This window comes from Pteronotus mesoamericanus, unplaced genomic scaffold (genome assembly GCF_021234165.1).
Source record: "Pteronotus mesoamericanus isolate MK-2021 breed Mesoamerican mustached bat unplaced genomic scaffold, CSHL_Meso_final contig_182, whole genome shotgun sequence".
In the NCBI taxonomy this organism is placed as follows: domain Eukaryota; kingdom Metazoa; phylum Chordata; class Mammalia; order Chiroptera; family Mormoopidae; genus Pteronotus; species Pteronotus mesoamericanus.
The window spans coordinates 11,548,722-11,558,344 of NW_026555078.1; the positions used below are offsets into that span (position 1 = coordinate 11,548,722).

The following is a 9,623-nucleotide window of genomic DNA, read 5'->3' on the forward strand; positions in this document are numbered from 1 at the left end:
GAATAGCAAATTTTCATGGGACACAGTAAAACTCTAAATTTCATTCCTAGTTATTGCAACCTATAGTTCTTAAAGTCCTTAACTCTTAGAGTCCTTTCACTGACAAGTAAAAGAACAATGATTCAAAATCTTAATAAATCGCCTCCCTCTTTTTCTTCAAACCGCTGTTTTGTAACAGCAAGCCTCCAATAAATTGACAATTATTGACTACATAATAGTGTCACTGAGATTTATTCACATTTGCTTCAATCCCCATAACGTTTAGGCAACACCATTACCCTAATATGGGGTACCTACAGCTGATTTATACCAGTAATGTGCCCAGTGGTGACATGCCCAGCTGTCAAGGGCACGTTCAGGATGCTCACCTGGGTGTCCCTACTTCCCGCTTTGGATTTCACACTATGCCATATTGTATCCCTGCCATGTAAAGCATGAAAAGATTGAAGAGTGTACCTTGACACAGAGAAATTAATCTATGCCCCAGAACTCAGCCATACCTGTGAAATCCTCAGGATAGTCTGAGAAGAGTACATCACACAAGATTGTTATGTTTAAAGTAGAACTTCTTACACATTAATAGCCATGTGATATAGGAAAAAGAAAGTAAGTCCAGTAACCTTTCATTATTGTATTCCTCACTTAGTAAGTTACTTTCTGTTAAGATACTATTTGCAAAGGTGTTCGCTAAATTTTAGCCCTCTGTTATGTCTCTCTTCCTTGAATCCAACACAAGTTTGCTTGGAATAATAAGATTTCCATCAGCGAATCTCTGGCCAATATTTGCTGAGTTAGGTAAATGTTTCTTAATTAGTGTTGGCCTCACCTATGTTCAGAGGTAATCATGATAATATAATATCATGATTAAGACTTCCATAGACACAGATGATTTTTAATTATGAAAAACTATAATTATAATGAGTCACTGTAAATTTGAAAACTCATAGAGGGCAGCTTCGCGGTTTGCTTGAGAAACACCCTCTGCACTGCTGTTGCCTGCTAATTGGATTGTGGAAATTTCAAAGCAATGATTAGGCGAGCCAGGGTTCATCTGCCAAGCAGCAGTTATGAATCCCAGCAGGGAGCAGAAAGGCAGGCATGGCCCAAAACAGCAAGCAAACTTTGAGATGGAAGAGGATTACTATGAGGAGTTAGAAAGAGAAATTAATTTTTAAAAAGAAAATAATAGACCTTAAATTATATGAAAGATGAAATAATGAATTAAAGAAAACTCATAGTTACAGGGACAGAAGTTATAACACAAAAATGGTTCAGTGATAAAGCCAGTTGCTACCTCAGGACTTGTTCCAAAGATAATGGTAGCAGAGAGTTTAGAATAGCTATTTAACAGGGCACCAAATCAGAGACTAATGTAACAGACACTTTGTAGTACTTTAACTACCATAGATTCAGAGAAATTGAATGTCAAAAAGAAGCAGAAGGTTGGGGACAAGAGAGAGAGAGGAAGCACTTCTATGCATTTTGTTAACCTGACATTTTGACTTATCTGATGTTAGTTATAAATGGAACCGGATGTTAAGAAGAGCCATGATTCAAGGCAAGGCCTTTGGTATTGATTTTTCATCAATAGAGAACTTAAGAGCTTGTTTTCTATTTTATCCATTACTATTTTTGTTTGTTTCTGTCTTTGTTTATTTGTCTCCTGCCCTTAGAATGTATGATTCATTAAGTCGGGACCTTGCCTGCCTTATTCACTATTCTATCTTCAGTGGCTACAAGAATCCTTGACACATAGTACTTACTCAAAAAAATATTTATTAAATCTAAAATTGTGTCTCTGCATGTTTCTGAAACAGTTGCTTTGTCCTCACCCTCGATTGCTTTTCTAGCTTATGGAATCTACATTCAAAATTATACATCCTCAAAACTTGGAGAACATTTCCTTATTCTTTTTCCAACTTTCACTTTTGCTCATTGTTAAGAATGAAATAAAACAAAACTGAAGCTTCTGACTTTCATTCTTTGATCCCTTTCTATAAAATTATGTTTCCCTCTAGGAACTTTTAGAAACGTTCCTTCATCCTTTCCTTCTATTTTAAAGAGCCTTGATACTTACCTGGCAGGGAGAATACCGTGATGGTGAAGGTGGTTTTCCCAGGGCGAGGCTTACCCATTGCTCTCTAAATACGCTATCCCCTGTGATTCCCCCAAATATAAGAAACTTGACTGCATAATTTGTGCTCATGGGGGACTGTGTTTGGACTCTCCCCTAAAAAAATAAAAAATAAATAAAATAAAGATTCTTAAGCATTTCCCCATTTATCTGACTTGGTATTTGATGGGTGCTTTCCATAGATCATCTGTGTCATCTTTATTCCTAGAATGTCCTACAATTATCACTATCACTATCACTATCGTGCCACCCCCATTTCTTTGTTTTGTTGTTGTAAAACTCCTGTAGTCAAATAGCCTTCATCAGTCATCTGCATCTCACATTTTCCTTCATTTTCTTCAGCTTCCCTTTATCTTTTTTTATCTCTTTAACTAGAGTTCCTAGCACATTACTGTGAAACATCAATTTCCATTCTTGCAGAGCTACGCATTTCCCAAAATGTTGGGCAATTCCTTCAAAGGGGAAACCTTTGGCTTTGCTTTGTGATAATAGACCAGCTTTGGTCCCTCAGCAAAATGTGCGTGGGACCATTTTTGACGAGGCGGCTTGCTCTATGTGCCCCACACACAGGCTTTCAATGACAGGTTTCCCCCACTATCTGAAAGTTGAAAGTTCCTGTGAAACCATTCATAAGCCAAAATGGCATAAAGTGAAGAAGGAATCACATTTAATTTATAAGGAAAAAATATTTTCCCAAATAACCTACAAAATAATACATAAAACCTAAAATAACACTCACATGTGTCCAGTAAATACAGGAATAATATCATAAACTGTACCCATTACTGAATGCCCACTAAAACAGACCACTTTGCTTCTTAGCAAAACCAGTAATAACTTCAGCAAATTTCAAGATTCTTACTCTCTGGAGTTAAATAATATGAATGATGGAAGCAGGCAAGGACTAAACACACAGAATATCTTTATTTTGTTGACCACCATCAAAACACTTCAGTCCAGTTTTATGTTAAATTGCAATATCCATACAAGCTCTCTTAGGCTTTTCAGGTACCTCCAGACACATCTTACTAACGGATGCACAAAACAAGCTGACATAAGTCACAGATGTTCACAGATACAGCTCAGGGTTCTGATGGCTTAATGCTGAGGTAATGAGTGTGGTTCCAGGGGAAGGGGCTGCAGGGGCCGCTCTTGCTGTCCGAGGTGCGCGCGGACTCTCTACTGGCGTGTGCAAAACAAATGCTGTACGCTGTTCTCGTCTTTTTTCAGAGAACCAAAAGTCCTCTATCGGTTTCTTTTGCTTAATGAAAACAGGCACAAACATATTTTTCATAAAAGTGAAGAAATGTAACAACCTTTCAAATAGTGGGTGTTACCTGTGCTTCCTCTTTTCAACTGTCTGTCTCCCTTCAGCCGTTTCTAACCCATCAGCATATATATCTGCTTTAGTCTCCTCCTGCAAGTTGTTGAGGCCCGAGCTCATGTCTTTATTTATTGATTCATTCAACAAAATGCATTAGGTCTCTCCTAATTTTCAGGGATCGTTGTAGATTCTGAGATATAGCAATTAAAAAAACACGTTTTAGTAAATATAGCTTTATCGAAGCTATATCTTCTAGGAGTTCATTGTATTCTTACACCTGATGATGACTTCCTCTCTTATTTCTTTAGTTATCTATGCACATTTAGGTTATTTCAATGGTGTCTTAAAAAGCAAAAAAAAAAAAAAAAAAAAAGTCAATTTCTCAGCCTATTACCTCAAACTGCAATATATATCTAACACATTTGATCTGAATTTTATTTTACTAATTGAAGAAATGTAAAAGTAAATTCTTTTAATTCTAAATTGGTAAAATCTTCCGTATGACCAATAGTTTTCAGAGATAATGTAGTCCAATGTAAAGACTGTAGTTTTTGTAATAAAAATGGCTTTAGTTAGGTTTCTTGTTCTGCAACCTGTTAGAAGAGATTGAATTTTTAGTTTACTTGAAACTTAGATTAAATTACACTAGATAAAGACAATGTGATAAAGTTTAATGATAATGCATGTAAATAACACTAAGTACCTAGGATATAGCATATGCTCAATAATTAGAGTAGGTATAAATAGTCATAGATGTTGAGAGAAGAGAAAACAGTTTTAACTGTGGAAGAGAATTAATTTTACTGGCCTAAGCTACAGTTAAATACATTATCTTAATATTGATCTCACTGACATGTCTACATGAGCTAATATTTAGGTTAAATGGTTTATAAATGTACTAGAAATATGGGAAGAAAATAATTATATACATAAACACATACATATATACACATACATGCCCATACACATATACAAGTTCTGTCCACAAGTTATCCAGCCATGTGTTAGGAAAAATAGAGACATTTACTGAAGAAAATGCAAGATACAAGAAACATTATGCAAAGGCCAATGATGCCTTAGTCTCCTTCAATGGAGACACACAGTTCCCCGATTGCCATCAGCTGCCTCATCATATTTTCTTGAATCTCATCAATGTCTGAACTTTCTTCCCTTACAAAGGTGATTTTAGTTTGAGGAAAAGCCGGAAGTCTCAGGGCTCCAAATCTGGGCTGAGTCACTTGCATGATTTGATATTTCACCAAAACACTCTGCACAAGACCTGATGCATGAGCAGACATGTTGTCCTGATGAAGGTGGCAGTCACCAGTTGCCCATAGCTTAGGCCTTCTGAATCATCTGAATAGCTTCCACAGAGGAATGCTCAAACTTAATGTAAAAGTTGATGTATATTTGTTGCTCTATTCATTTAGTTATTGTGAATGTGACAGCCACACAGTACACATGCTCACTCAACAGCCTCTCCTGCCCCCACGGACTAGTACAATGAAGTTGTCATTGTTCACGCATGCACATTCCAATCCACTCTCCTCTGTTGGCAAGTTGAATAATGTCTCTCAAACCATTTTCCCTATATTAACAATGGCTGGACTTTTTCCAGACAGATCTTATAATCTAAAATAATCAGATGGGGTAATTGAGTTTTGACATCTAATTAAATACTTCAGATGTTCTTAAAGAAAATCAAATAATTACCTTGAAAAATGTTAGTTATCTTAAAGAGCTAGTAGCAATGCTATTTCACAGGTACAAAAAAAAAGTGCAATAAAAAACTAGATCCTTTTTAAAAATTATTCTTTGCTTTCTTATCAGAAATTGTAAATAAACTCCAGAATTAAATTCCTCCTCTTCATTAAACTCCAGAATTAAATTCCTCCTCAATAAAGTAGATGATCTGGGAGAAGCAAGAATTTGTAGTGACATAGGGCACACTCAGAAGAAATATTTCCCCATTCAATATTTACAGATATTTTGTTGCGCATATATTTAAGCAAAGTTTCATCTCATTTGAAATGCTTCCTTGAATTCTGTCGAGATTTGGCAAATCTTCAGAGTGAAACATTTAAGGTAACACATTGTGCTTAGCATTTTGTATCACATATTGACCATCATTTAATTATGTTTTGAAACATAAACATAATTATAGATGTGTCAAGACTGCGTTTTATTTGAGCCATCACCTTAATTTTCAAATCCACATTTTTTAATTTATTTACTGAGAAGAGTTGAAAAATATATAGCTGTGGTTGATATATAGCATGTCTTTTCACCATCCTTCAAATCGCATTCTTAGAAATTGTCTTTTCTCATGGAGATTTGAGCACTTCATCTCAGCTTTCTCATCTTGGCGATCAGGATGATAACACAAACCTAGTTTTATTTTCTCTATGTCCATCTTGTTGAAATTGCCATGGCAATGAGAATACTGTTCTTTCTATTTAGGAAAGATGACATTTAGCAATGCTTTGCTATATTACTTCATAAATACATGCCCTAAAGTCACTTGAACTGTTGAGAATTCTCCAATATATGAATTCCACCATCTGTTTATTACATCTTTAATCAAAATATCTAATCAGAATCTTTTTTGACTAAGGGCATGTTTGTATTTGTTCTCTGTCCTTGTCTTGTACGTTAGCATTTTTTTTTTCCTTCTCTCTAAATATTTGCAGACAAGTGAGTAAAAAGAAACAAAGTCTTATTCTAGATAATTAAGACAATACATCTAAAAAGGTTATTAGAGTTCCCTTGCCTATGGTAAGACAAGTCCCATGGTAAAGCTGACTTCTGCCTTCTGCTCATGTTTCTATAGAGACCTGTGTATGTCATATTGACAGCCCTACAGTGCTGCTGGCTGCAATGAGGCAACTCCAGAGCTTCTGCTCCCAAAAAGAATGTAAACAGTGACACCCATTAATGACACTCATCTGCATGGAGAAAAATTTTAAGACTCTTCTTCCATTATTATTGTTTTAATAAATCAACTAAACAACCTGTGGTTGCTCCGGGAAGAATAGTTTTCCCAAATACCTGTGGTTATTTCTAAAAAATGGCCTATGGGCCTGTTGTACCTGATAAAAGCGATATCCAAAAAGGTAGCTGATTTTTCCTATCATGTCTGACTTATCTTTCTTCTGAAATAATTCTGGCTCAGGACCATATAAGTAGCTGAAACAAGTTGTTTCTCCAATGCTATCTTAAAATGATTTATTAGATTTCTTGTTTTCTGGGAGAGGAAGACATGACATGCTGTCGTATCAATGGTATTCACCTTTCTCTATTATTATGAAGAAAAATCAAATTGGTCTGTAGAAAGTAAAGAAAAACAGAAGAAGGGAAAGGTCCCTAGCTGGTGTGGCTCAGTTATCATGTAAAGCAAATGGTTGCTGTTTCGATTCCCAATTAGGGCACAGGCCTGAGTTGCAGGACCAGTCTCTGGTTGGAGTGTGTATGGAAGGCAACCAATCAATGTTTCTCTATCACATCATTGTTTCTTTCCCTCTATCTCTTCTTCCTCTTTCCTACCTCTAAAACAAAACAAAAAGAAGGGGCAAAAAGGAGAAGAAATCAAGAAAATCAAGATGTGTCCATTAAAAATCTTGTCCCAGCTTCATAAATCACTAGCAATACTTCCTATTCCTATTGGTTTTCAACCTTGATCATTCTCACCAACCCCACTCCTACATACGTAAACACAAACTAACACACAAACATACACACAATAGAACCAGAACAAAGAGGAGAGGAGATGACAAATAAGAAAGAAGGGACTATAAGTGAAAATATCACTGTGAGATGAAAATAAGAAAATAAAAAGAACCTGTCAGAATACCTTCTTCTGGTTTCATGACCCATCACTGATCCTAGTATTTAATGCTTTTCAGTGTCAATATCCTCAGTTTCTGCCTTGTTCTTTACACCCTTGGTAGTTTAGTGTTTCATTATATGTCTCTTCTGACATTTTCAACCTATAATCCATACCAAACAGCTTAATGGCTACAAAGGAATTTCCTCTTTTTTTCCATAATCATTTATTTTATACTACTCTTCACTTTAAACAGCTCAGGGTATGCTCTATATCTCGATACAGCAAAATTATATGCATTTCAAGTCAAAACTGCTTCACGAACAATCATTATTAATACAAATTATAAAACATAGCTGAAGATATGCTTGATATTTAGTTATTAAAAACTGTAATATATGAGACTACTTTCATCTGGAAGATTCATGTCTATTTCCCTTTAAAAGTATTCAATACATTTCTGTCAGTAGAATTTGATAACTTGGCATCCTTAGTACAGACTAGCTTGCAATTTTGGGGACCATTCTCCAGGGATATTAACTACTTGGCATATGGTTTTTACTTTCATATGGGATGCAGGCATTAGCGGCTAATATATAAGGAAATCAAGTGCACTCAGCCATGAAGCAATGCACTTTTTTTACCAGAAAAATACTCTAAAAAGTCAGCTCAATGTTTCTATTTCTCTCAAGAGATGCTAATGCAATTGTGGACAGCAGCTCTAATTATAGGGGAGAAAGGCTGCTTCTGTAAGGGCCAAAAATTAATGTAGCAAATATAAGTGATAATGGCATAATCATGGTTCCACGTGTGCATAATGCTGTGCTAGACACTGAGCCTTTTGACAATATCTTGCGAATTGAGTTAAAATGAAACCTCTGTCTCTGTCAGTTCATTTCAATACAACAAATATTTATTGATAGCAATCTAGGAATTCATCAGTAAATACAACTTAGATTTTTAATAGAACTTACATTCTGATGGGATGAGACAGAATAAAACAAACATTTCAAATAAATAAGTGGTATAATATTTAATCAATGGATATATGTGATGAACAAAAATGTGGAGCAGGCTAGAGATTAGGAGTGAAGAGAGAGATAATTTTAAATAGTGTGGTTGAAGTGGTGACAGTTGAGCAAATACCTGAAGGAGGTGAGGAGCCTAACGATGTTGATATCTGAAGAAAGACAGTCCCAGGCAGTTGGGAGCCGGCCCTTACAAAGGGCCCAAAGCAGTAACCTAGCTCTCACACTCAAAGAATAGCAATGAGGCATATATAAATGAAATTAAATGAGCAAGAGGTCAGCTGTAGTTAGTAAGACCAGAAAGATAATGAAATAATTGAAATAATGTTTTAAGTGAGGGGACAGATCACTTAAAGCTTTGCAAGTCTCTTTCTTTCTTTGGGTCAAATGCAGAATCTTTGAAGAGTTTGAACATGGGAATAACACAGTATGGACAATGATGTAAGGCTCAGCCCCACACTGCAGAGATAAGACGAGCCTGGGGGAGGTAATGGTGGGAACAGCCACCCCTGGGAAGGATGGCAGGTGTTTGGACAGCATGGGAGCCGAGGTGAACAGAGACCACATGCTTGGGAAATTTTATAAAGAGAGTCAACAAGATTTTCTCATGGGTATATTGACAGAGAAGTAGAAAACCTGGTCAAATAAGTATCAAAGCCTGATATAAACTCAACACTGTAAAATTTTATTAAAACATATTCACTATCAAATTTGACCTCAAAAATAAATTCATGAAACTGACAAACAAGATGTCATTCCTCTTCATTTTACAGATGAAAAATGAAAGGAGGCTTATTGAAAGATGAAGGAAACTATCATTTGTTGAATGACTCTTACAGGCACAGCTTCCTACTAAACAGCAGACTTTCGAATGTGTTACGTCTTCACAGAAGCCATGATAATAAGGCCCAATTTTACAAATAAAAAAATGCATGTCAGAATGGTCTATGATGTACCCACATTTGCACAACTAGAATCATGATTTAATATAGCTCTTACCTCAATATTATATTTCTTTCATAATCCCCAGCATCCTCTACTATCTGGAAGCATCCTAGTTACCTTGATAAATTATCTTTATGCACTTAATCCTCACAACATCCCTATGGACAATTCATGCTGTTATTATCCATCTTTTAAAGAATGAAGCAAAGAGAAAGATATCAAGAATGTTGCATTGGTCAGTGTTCTTCAGACAAACAGAATTAAGAGAAAAATAAAAAGAAGTTTATTATGAGGAATTGGCTCATGGGATCACAGAGGCTGAAAGGCCCCATGATCTGCTGTCTACACGTTGGAGACCCAAGAGAGACA

At 35.8% G+C, this 9,623-nt stretch overlaps 1 non-coding gene across 1 annotated transcript; it reads left to right on the forward strand.

The window, feature by feature from the left end:
- The first annotated feature begins 2,069 nt into the window (after positions 1-2,069).
- Positions 2,070-2,233, forward strand: LOC129066100 (U1 spliceosomal RNA). Its single transcript, XR_008528643.1, has one exon. It is a non-coding gene; the product is annotated as a U1 spliceosomal RNA (small nuclear RNA).
- Positions 2,234-9,623: the final 7,390 nt, after the last annotated feature.